The sequence below is a fragment of the Bidens hawaiensis genome, unplaced genomic scaffold, assembly GCF_021521415.1.
Source record: "Bidens hawaiensis isolate Kalapana, Puna unplaced genomic scaffold, B.hawaiensis_p1.1 tig00019208_1, whole genome shotgun sequence".
In the NCBI taxonomy this organism is placed as follows: Eukaryota; Viridiplantae; Streptophyta; class Magnoliopsida; order Asterales; family Asteraceae; genus Bidens; species Bidens hawaiensis.
The window spans coordinates 298,866-310,763 of record NW_027492914.1 but is presented as its reverse complement, the minus strand read 5'-3'; positions in this window follow the sequence as shown (position 1 = coordinate 310,763).

Sequence of the window (11,898 nt, the reverse complement as noted above, 5' to 3'; positions counted from 1 at the left end):
TTCGGGTGATTGGTACACTGCTAGCAAATTCATTAAAGAAAAGGTAAATTTCCCTCAATTGAAGCTAGATGATGTCATCTTCTTTTTACAAGCAGCTGAAAATGAGATAATAGAGAACAACATGATCAAAGAAGACAGACCGAGTTTTTAGGTGACAAATACTTTTATAGCACCCATGGGGAATCTGTCCACAAAAAATCAATAATATATTCCCATCATAGAAGAGCCAAGTGAATATGGTGGTGACACACCAAGGGTTTGTTGCTGGCAATGCAAACAGTCAAGGTGGACAATCCAGATTTAATGTCCAACTGATTGATGACAATGATACATCCTCTATGACCAGTGGACATGATCCTTTTGGTGATGGAAATGTTAACCAAGGAAATCAAGCTCTATTTTCAATGTTTACTGAATCCTACAATGCCTTTGTGGCTAAGAATCTGATTCATATTAGTTAGTTGAAGAGGACCTTGAACAAATTGACGCTATGACTTAGTAGACATGGATTTAAAATGGTAAGATGCTATGCTAGCTTTGAGAAGAAGGGGTTGTTTAATAGAACTGGAAGGTCCTTGGTCTCTGGTCTGAATGACAGTATAGGATTTGACTAGTCAAAAGCAATCTGCTACAACTCCTTGGTCTCTGGTCCGAATGACAGTATAGGATTTGACAAGTCAAAAGCAATATGCTACAACTGTCAACAACTAGGACACTTTGCAAAGGAATGCAATCAACCTAGACAGTTCCAAAACAATCAGCCAAGAAATCAGTTTCAATATCAGAATTAGAATCATGGTCAACAAAGGAACTTCACCAACAACTACAACAACCAACATAGAACTTTCAAAGAAATAATCAAAACCCTCCACAAGCTCCTGAAAACCCTAACAGAAACAATGTCAACCAACCAAAAAACCAAGGGAATGTTGCATTAGCTGCACAACAACAAGAAGGTGATTTTGATTGGAGCAATCATGCCAATGACATTGAAAAGGAAAATGTAGCATCCATGGCTAAAATAGAGAGTGAAGCTAATACTCTACTTCTCAGGTACATTCAAATCTCTCAAAACTTGAATTACTTGAAATGAATGAATCATTAAGAATAACAGTGGGAAAGTTACAAAGTGAGTGTTTTAAAAAGCAAAGTATGATCAATGTCTATGAGGCAAGTGACTTGACTTATGAAGAAAGAATCAAAAGTCTGGAACAAGATTGTATGGAAAGCTATATGAAACAGTCCAGATATGAATTGAAGAAGATATTTCTTGATGAAAAGTTGAAGAAAACTACACTTCAAGTTGAAAATGATTTCCTGAAAAATTTAGTTTCAACTGGAAATATTTGTGGGAAATTAAACAAGATCAAGGAGGAAGATAAATATAAGGTTGTTCCTCCACCTTTCAATAACAATTACTCATTAAAGATTGATAAGGAAAAGAGAAATGCCTACCTTGATCAGTTTTGAGAAGTGTTTAAAGAAAAGGAAGAATTTATTGAAAATTACAAATTGGTTGAAGTTGATGACAAAGGTGAGTTTGTGATGAAAGAAGAAGTGAAAGATGAGAAGAATGCTGAGATTTATGTTGGTATGCAAGTGTCTGAAGATGATTTTGATGAAGACTGTTTGAACAAAGATGAATTAAGTGACCCAAGTGATCAATGTTCAAGTGATAATGGTTCAAAGGATAAAAGAAAGGGCAAACCAAGTCCACCAAGCAAGATTCCTTTGCTACCAAATATCACACCCAAGATGAGAAAACATCATTAACAAATGATAAGGGAACATGTATCAATTGACATATGTGGTGGATTAAAAGTTAACTCTAATTCGGTGAAGCCTCCAAGCAAAGAACCACTAAAGGAGAAAAAGGTTAAAAACAAGAAGAAGACTGAAGAAACTGTGACCAGTGATCAGTTTATTCCTGTATACCTTGTTTTCTCAAATCAAGAATTATTTGATGTTGGTGAAGTAGAAAGTGTGAAAGAATACGCAAGAAGACAATCAAGGTTTAAAGATAACTCAGATGATGAACCAATCAATATGGAAATGATAATCTTTGTCAAGAGTTCAGTTGAAAGACTTTCAACTAGACATCAAGATTGAGGAATTTGTACCTTTCTCAATTGACTTTGATGGTCTCAAAACTCAAAAGACCATTGGAGTTGAACCCCAAAGACCAAGTGAAAGATTCAAAAAGCGAAAGTCAAATGAAAGCTTAAAAGGAAAAGTATGGTGAAAACATTGTGATGTGTATGGACCTCACACTAATTCTTATCATGGAAGATTTACATTCAAGCCATTTCATGTACCAGATACGACTAAGTTTGGTCAAGACTTTGGTCTTTACAAGAAAAAAGTATGATAAATAATTGGGAAAGGGTAAGATGTTATCTCATATTGAAGTGAACCGCGTTGAACCAAAGAGTGAGAAGAAATCTGAAACTGTTGACAAGAAAGAGAAGAATATTGTTGAAGAAAAGAAGGTTCAAATGATCAAACAACCTATCAGAATAAAACCTAATAAAGCTGTTAAGAATGTACAATCAACATCAACAGATGGTGAAGAAAAAGTTAAAAGAGAGGTATTTAGGAGAAAGAAATCAAGAGAGTTAAATGGTGATGAGAAATTTCTTTTAAAACATGGGTTTGAACCTCAAGGATTTCTTTGGAAACCAAGAAATGAAACAAAAGTGACATGTGAAACATTAGTGACAAATGTGAAGAGAGAGTTTATCATTGAAGTATACAAAAGCATAATTCCATATGTGAGATTACCATATGAAACTGGTTATGGCAGATGATTCTGATGAATCTTGTGAGATTGTTTATGAAGATCCCAAACCCAATGCAACAACTGTTAATGTTGCTGATGATTTGAAAGCTGATCCAGCTTGTATTTCATCCCTTAACCGATCCTTTTCTTTGATTTGTGCATGAACAGTCCACACCAATCAATGATGTATGGTATATGGATAGTGGATGTTCCAGGCACATGATGTGCCCAGAGGTCACTAGTGAACTATGAAGAGAAGTTTGAAGGACATGTTGCATTTGAGAGTGATGAAAATAGAGGGAAAATTGTGGGGAAAGGCATTCTAACCAATGGCAAAGTGTCATTTGACAATGTGTTCTATGTGGAAGGATTTCAATATAACCTTTTGAGCATATCACAAATGTGTGATAAAGGTTATAAGGTTAGATTTGATACTTCTCACTGTTTCATCCTCAAACCTGAATTTGTGATTCCTCCTGATATGATTATGATGATGGCTCCTAGAAATGGAAACTTGTATGAATTGAAAATGAAATATGCAATTTCTAGGGGTGGAACTTGTTTTGTGTCAAAGGCCACTGAAAATGAAACCAAATTGTGGCACAGAAAGCTTTGTCATGTTAATTTAAAGTACATGAACAAACTTGTTAAAGGTGAACATGTAATTGGTTTACCTACAAGGGAGTTCAAGCTTGATGACAAATGCATTTCATGTCATAAAGGAAAGCAGCACAAGTCATCTCACAAAGCAAAACTTGTAAACTCAATTGAACAAGTACTAGAAATGCTTCATATGGATCTTTTTGGTCCCTATGAGTGTTTCTATTATAGGGAAGAAAAGATATTTCTTGGTGATCATTGATGGCTTTTCAAGATATACTTGGGTTTATTTTCTGAATTCCAAGGACAAAGCTGCTGAATTGATCAAGAGTTGTGTTACAAGGATTGAGAACCAACTTGATGTGAGGGTGAAGGTAATGAGAATTGACAATGGGAGTGAGTTCAAGAACAAGCAAAAGGAATTTTTCATCAATTCAATGCCCCTAGAACTCATGAACAAAATGGTGTAGCTGAAAGAAGAAACATAACACTCATTGAAGCTGCAAGAACCATATTAGCAGATGCTTATTTGTCTATTACTTTTTGAGCAGAAACTATCAATACTGCTTGTTATGTTCAGAACAGGGTACTTCTCAACAAAAGTCAAGACAAAACTCCTTATGAGATTTTGTTCCAAATAAAACCCATCAAGTTTCTCAAGCCTTTTGGATGCAAATGTTCATTTTTGAATACCAAAGACTATTTGAACAAGTTTCAATCGAAGTCTTTAGATTGTTTCTTTGTTGGTTACTCCACACACTCAAAGGCTTATAGAGTATATGTGAAAGATCACTTGAGTGTGATTGAATATCTGATGTGATATTCAATGAAAACTAGTTAAATACAGTTGATGGAGCATCCTGGTTGTTTGATCTTGAGAAGTTAATAAAGTCTTTCAAGATTTATTTTCAAGACTTTGATGAAACTTTGTATAGACCAAGTGTCCAAGAAGAAAAGTCAGAAAAGAAGGTTGACTTGGACAAATTATGGTCAACAGTTGCTGACAAAAATGCTAAATACTCCTTTGATAAGAATGCTTCTGTCAGAAGATGAGCAAACTGACAATCTTGAGCAACCACCTGTTCAAGAAAAATCTATCATGGATGATGAGTAAAACTTACCCAACACATTCCTACACCACTCACCTCACCTCAAAACCAGCCCTTAAACCAAAACCTATCACCACCCCAACACCAAGACCATGAACCATACATCCCAACCCCACCAACTTCATCACATACACAGTACCAACCCAATCACCAACCCAAAGCCAAATACCAACCCAAACCTTAACCCAACCTTTAACCCAAACCCAAGGCCAGGCTGTACATGAACCTTACATTCTTCAATATGTACTAGCCCACCTAATAGACCAGCCAAATACACCATATCAATCCCCAACCCATTCACAAACAACTGACCAACCACATACTCTTCCAAATCATACATACCCACACACCTACCATTAGATCCATAAATCCATTACCCTCTACAAGTACAAACATTCTAGAAATCCACCCCATGAACCCAACCAACCTCAAACTAATATTCCTGACCCATTTCCAATTTCACCTATCAACCCCCTTCCCCTGATGCCAATTTTAGATTATTTGACAGACACATGGATGTTTTGATTGAAAATGTTGATTTGAAAAGGGAGAATGAGGAGTTGAGAAAAACAAATGATGAACTTGAATCACAATCGTCACAGGCTCTTAAATGGATTCAAACCCTGGCCACTGAGAGTCTCAGCTGCACTAAAACAGAGGGAGAATCCACCTGTGATCAATGATGCTGATAATGACATTTTAAAGAACCTTTGTGATGTGTATGGCAGTAGTGGTGATGAAGATGAGGAGGTGAATGAGAAGAATGATGAGGAGGGTTATGAAGCTGATAAGTCTGATGTTGCTGAACAAGACTACAATATTTAAGAGAATGATGCTACTGAGGAGACTGTACATGAGAAGGTGGTGGATGATGAAACTACTGATAAGGAGATGGTTGATGATGAGAATGTTGATGAGATTGTGAATAAGGAGAGTGTGGATAATGAGGATGATTTATTTGATAATGTTAAAACTTTACTGGAAAGGGAGAAAGAGGCCGAGGTTGAAAAATCTGTGGATGAGGAGATGAAGGACTTATTTGATCAAAATGATAATTTTCCCATTGAACCAACTGTGGTGGGTTACTTTGGAAGAAGAAAAGAAAAAAATAATGGGAAAGGCCATTGCTAAATCTGAAGAGTAGTTACACCCTCTTGAAACTAATAAAGTTAAATCAAGTGATGAAGTGCTGATGAGTGATGAGTCTACTGAAAGGGCTGCCAAGAGGCATGATGAGATAGTGGGGGAGTGGTTTGAAAGAGAAATAATCCCAAGATTTCTAACGGATAAAGAAATTGAAGACCATAGAATTTTGTTAGAAGATGCTGAATTGAAAAAAAACTGGATGAAGAAAAGGGAGAGTTAGAACAAGAGGTGATTGAGGGACTGCTAAGACTTCAACAAACTGAAGAAGCTGACAAGCCTGTATCAGTTCAAGAAAACCCTAGAAATTCATGAAAAAAAATCACCTGAGCAAGCCACTGCTGAGGAAAATGATGATAAGCTGGTGGTTATTGATGAAAATGGTGCTAAAACTGTGGTTCAAATATTGTGTGAAAAACGGTAACAGACTGTTGATGATTTAGAAAAGAATCCAGAGAGTTGGGATCATGGATATGAGGATAAATTTGCGAAGGAGTATGTAAAGAAGAGGAAGAGGGGTGATAAAAATGAAAATACTGATGAACCCATTCCAAAGAAACAGAAAAGTCCAATCAATGCCATACTCATCCAAGCAGTGAAACTGTGACACTCGTCAATTTCAGGTTAACTCTGTTAATCCGAACTCCGTTAATTCAGACTTAAGATCACACGAACTATAACGCATATCTCATTACATTTAAACTAGGGTTTAGATGACGCATGGCAATCACTACACAAGTAGTCTTTCGGAATTTCACCGAAACACACACGAGTCGACTCAAACTGTTGGTGAACGAACAATAAATATCATGAACAAGTATTTGATAACTATGTGTTAAGTTATGTGTTACTTGATATTTACATGTATGAAATTAGTTATGAATGGTATTAACTAAGTTGTGCTAGAAACAAGTAACTAGAAGTGCAAGGGGTAAAGTGTAACATGTATGATATCTAATAAATATATAAACAACATATTATCATAAAACCCTAACACCCCCTCTCTCCCTCCTCTCACTCGACGGCAGCCTCCCTTCCCCTCCCCTTGACCGATTTTGCACACACACATACATACAAGGTGATTACAAGTGGTTTTGAAGGTCCAAGAAGCTAACTAGGTAATATAAACACCATATCTAATCCATTCTATCATTTAATTGTATGATTAAACCTGTAATCATAAACCCTAAGTGTTAAGTATGTTTTTTGTTGATGAATTAGGGTTACATGCATGATTGTTAGTTCATAGGTTAATTATTTGTTGAGTTTTGATGAAAACTGATGCTGGACAGATTATTGAATTCGTGTTTGGACGACTGTAACTCGATGTTAATGTTATGTTTTGATGTGATTTTTGATTCTATAATATACTAGGTCGAGTCTAGTTTCTGAAAAGTCCGAGTTTGTAATTTTTGGACGTAAAAAAGTTTGTTTTTATTATTTTACAAAACTGTTGTGCAAGGTTGATTTGGGAGACCTGCTGTTAGGCTGTTTTGCGACTAAGGTATCTCATAAACTATAAGACCAAATGGGTTGGTTCCACTTATGGAATAAAATATTTTGAGTTAGGAACCTAACCCAATTGGTCTTGCATTAATTGGAGTTGTCATTTAACGGGAATAACAAATAAAATTCTACTGCGCATAATAATGATTGCTGTGTGTTTACTGTGATGTTTTGATCATTGTGATAAAACCATACATGATAAAAATATAATAAAAATATTTTTAAAAACCTAACCCACATGTCTTCTGTGATGATTTTTGGCAATTTATTTGACATGTTAGGATATATTAATAAGAGTAACCTTGTTGAGTGAAAATCTGCCTGGATAATTTAGCTGCTGTATTTCTTGAATTGTCATGAAAAGTGCATAACCGATCAATGTTTGCTATGTTTTGACCAAATTGCCATTGTGGGGGATAATTGCTAGTAATGTACAATGTTAATACTTGACACTTAAGTAGTTGTTCACACATGTAACGTATCACCAACGTGTTTGTCGAGTCGCACTTATTTCACAAACGAAACACGAAACGCATCTCATGCATAAGTTGTATGTGTCGAGTCTAGGGACTCACTCGTAGTTTAAATACTTAGAAAATCTCGTTTTTGTTTTTAGAACACTAGTGAGGATTTTCTGTGGCGCACACCTTTTCTCGGATCTTTTTGGTTATCTTCGCAAACAGTGAGTTTCACGTCCCCTTTTTACTCTTTTTAAAACGCTTTTATTTGGGGGAGATAACATACTCCAACGCTGTAGATTTTGTTTAGTTTTTATATATCACTTGTAAGGCTAAGTGGCAAACAAACCAACCAAAGTCCTTTATAACATCGAACCAGTTAATATTTGGATAATAGCGAGTCACTGTTGAGTAGTACTACTGGGTTTGACAAACCCAGCCCAACTCTAAACTCGACTGTAGGTCGAGTGGGTGTAATTTTGGCTAACACATTACCATGGTCGTGGTTGACATGGTGGCAAGGCAATTGATAAGCAGTTAGCTTCGGTGTCGAACACTTAGTAATACATGCTTGATAGGTTAGCTACCTATTGATATATAACTGACTTAACACTATCTTGTAACGCAAACGCAAACGCAAATGTAAACGCAAACTCAACACTTTATTTATATAAACCTGTGAACTCACCAACCCTGTGTTGACACTTTTAGTAAGTTATTCTTAGGTAGCCGAGGCGGGCACGCGGTATAGGAACATGCATTAGCTAAACACCATCGCTTTGAAAACTTCTTTTAATTCTTATCTTAATAACTTGGGTTTTTAAGTCGTCCTGTGTGGCGCAAACTTTTTGGTTTACAATTTACCCTTCCGCATTTTATTTAAGACTTAATGTCTTGTTGGTTTGAAAACGTTAAACATGGTGTTTGATTATAACTAATGATTCCAATCCTGTTAGTTCACACCCTCGGACGGTAAAACTCTGTTAGTGGATTTTGAGGGTGTGACAGAAACCTACTAATGTTGAAAGATGAGCTTGAATCAAATGAACCAAAAATTGATGTAGTTGTTGATCTATTTGATGATGATATACCTGATTCACCGCATGTAGATATGACTGATGAACACAGGGAAAATATACAACTCATGTTGAATAAAGCTAAAAAGGAAGATCATAAAATCATAAGTCTCATGAAACATGGTTATAAGTTTGAAACACTAGCTCCTATGACTGATGAGGAGTTGCAGGACCTAACTGATGAAGAAGTGAAGGATTTGAAGAAAAAGATTGAAAATAGAAATAAGGATACTAAAAAATTCCTTGCATATCTGAGAGTTCATGGGCTATCAGAGAAACAATTGAGCCATATGAAGTTTGAAGAACTGGAAAGTGCATACAACTCAACAAAAGAAAGTGTGAACAACGAAGAGTGGGAAAGACTAAAGAAGATAGCATCCGATCAACAAGATAAAATTGAAAAGCTTTATAACAAGTATAGGGAAAGTGTAAATTTATGATAGATCATGGTGTGGCTATAGAACATGTTGAAATAATGACCAAAGAGATTGTAGAAGAAAATTTCAGACTAATCTCTGTGAAACTTAAGTCTGAAGCAAGTGCTAGCAAGAGAAAACCAAGATTGATCACATTGGCTGAGAGGGAGAAGAAAAGCCTGGGAGGAAGAACATATAAAATTGTTTGAAAGGCTGGTGTCTGCAAGAAGTGAGGGGGAGAAGATAAAAGGTATGAGCAGGAATGAAAAATTATCACTTTATGAGTCTAAAAAGGCAAAATTTAATGAGGCAAAGGGCAAGTCAAAGTCCTCTCGGACTCCTCACCCAGTGAGTTTACCTAATCCAGTTGTTGTGAAGGAAGAACCTCTTGAGCCTGTTGAGCCCTAGAAGATGAGAACAAAATCAAAACCTTGAAAGGTTTGATGTTATGTAAGGGCATGGCTAAGGTTGTTTTTTATAATTTGGGCAAAGGGCAGTTAACAAAATTATTTTATACACAGAAAGAAGAATGGGAGAGACTAGAAGCAGATGAGAGAAGATTACTACAATTCTAGTGTGGACCAAGGGGTGAACCTATTGCAAGCCAAAGATCTATCCCTGTTGATCCAACCAATGATGAGATGATGGTGATGATTATGAAATTGGCTAAAGAAGGGGGCGATTACTTGAAACTTATCCTGATGCCAAAAGATCAAATTGTCAATTTATATGAACAACTTGGGCATGTGAGAAGACCAGGAGATATGCTCCAAGGTCTTCCACTATAAGTGTCCTAATTCCAACCACCAGAGCAACTCATCAGGGATAACAAAGGCCACAAACTGATGTGGACCTACCCAAAAGACTCTATTTTGATGCCAGAACTGAATATTTAAAAGTCATAATGACTAGTGGTGAGTTGAGGCACATTATATTCAAAGATGATTTCCTGTACTTTGAAAAGGAACAATTGGAAGAAATGGCAACTCTGAGCTTATTTGATTATCAAGACAGGCAGAGCTTTGCCAGACAACAACAAAATGAACTATCCAAACATTTAAGAGATCAATCTAGGAAGGGATTTCCAATGCTGAATATGAAGAGGAAGTTGGAACTTTCTGATTTTGAAAGGAAGAAAAGGCAGAAAAGGATGTTGCACTGAGGCTTCTTTTCAACAGAAGAACAAATATTCCAATCCTTTTGCCAACTTAAAAGAATGTTTGAGCATGAGGCGGAGGATGACCAGGCCAATTCATGAAGTCCAAAAGAATGGAAGGATCTCTAAACTTGTCTTTGAACCGAAATTAAGATCAATCCTTTATTCTTCGATAATGGACTCGCTCTGGGAATAATTTATCATGACACTGACCTTAAATTTCTTCATATGGAAGATTGGGAGGATATAATCAGATGGACTCTGCACTCCCAGCATCACCACAATGAGTTATTCTTGTTCAAGGAAAGGGCCGCAATAGTCAAGCTGGACAGAAGAAGAGAGGCATCAAGCTCAACTCATTGAAGACTCTTCTCTTAGTTTATGTTTGATTTGTAATGCCCACGGGACAGAATTATCAGTTGTAATTTTTCATTATGTTATGTAATTTTGCTTTCTGAAAAATTTGATGTGTATTTTGACAAGTGTATGTAACCTATTAGGTGTTTTGGTGTAGCTGAGTGTGTTCCAATCTAAGGGAAGATTGTTGGGAAGGGATTAGCAAGATTGGAATCTTCTCAACCTCTTCAGAAAATGGCTAAGTATGAAAACCGAACACACTTGGATTTCTCAGCAAGCTTTTACTTAGTCAAGCAAGGTGTTTTGCTCTTCGAGCAAAGTTATCTTTTGGAATTCTTCTTTAGTGTTAGTTCGAGCAAACTATACTTCATCCAGCAACGATGTTCTTCAAGTCAAGCAAGGTTTGTTTCAGAGCAAACTCTTGACTAAACCTAGCTAAAACCAAGTATTTTGGTGGATCGAGCAAGGTTTATTTATAATAACAGTGGTCCCAGCAAGCTTGAAGGAAGTTGATAAAGAAATTACTTAAGGACTTCTAACATGCAAGGTTCAACCTCGAGCATGATATGTTGTTACCAGCACACTTGGGTTTGTTCAAATAAGTTAAGTTAACAAAAGGTTGAAGGGATTTCTAAAGAACAAGTTTGCTCATAGGTGCTTATCGAGCAAAGTTTGACATGGTCAAGAAGATTGAAGTCTTCTTGATGAATATTTTGTAAGGAAAATATTCTAAGTAAAGCTTACTCGGAGAACTGTTCCCTAACACACTTAATGGTTATTTGGTATGATCGCTAAAGACAAGCTGCAAAGCTTGCTCGAAGACCTGTTTACACTTAGAAACTTTTGTAAAAAGTTTGAATATGTTTTGTTTCAATCATTAGGGTTTCTAGAAAGGATTGTCAGGTGTTAGGGAAAGCCTATAAAAGGAAACTTTAGAGCATGCCTATGACACACGGAGAATAGACACACTTGAACAAGAGACTGAGCGATATAGTGATTTGACGGCTGTCTCCCTCTATACGGAAAGCTGCAATATATCAAAACATTCCACCTTGAGAACCTAATTGATTTTTATTGTATCCTTGATGCATCGGTAAAACGAAAATGAAGATCAAATCACGTTGATTCTACGAATTCCCATGATGAACTTCGAAAACCCCCAAATCCCACCCAAAGGCCATGGAAAATGAAGAGAAAATATTTATTAACCAAATTCAAGTCAACCTCTTCAGATTACATAAGCAAGATATAAATAGAGTTTCTAATACGAAACGGGCCCAAAAAAGGCCATGGGCCAA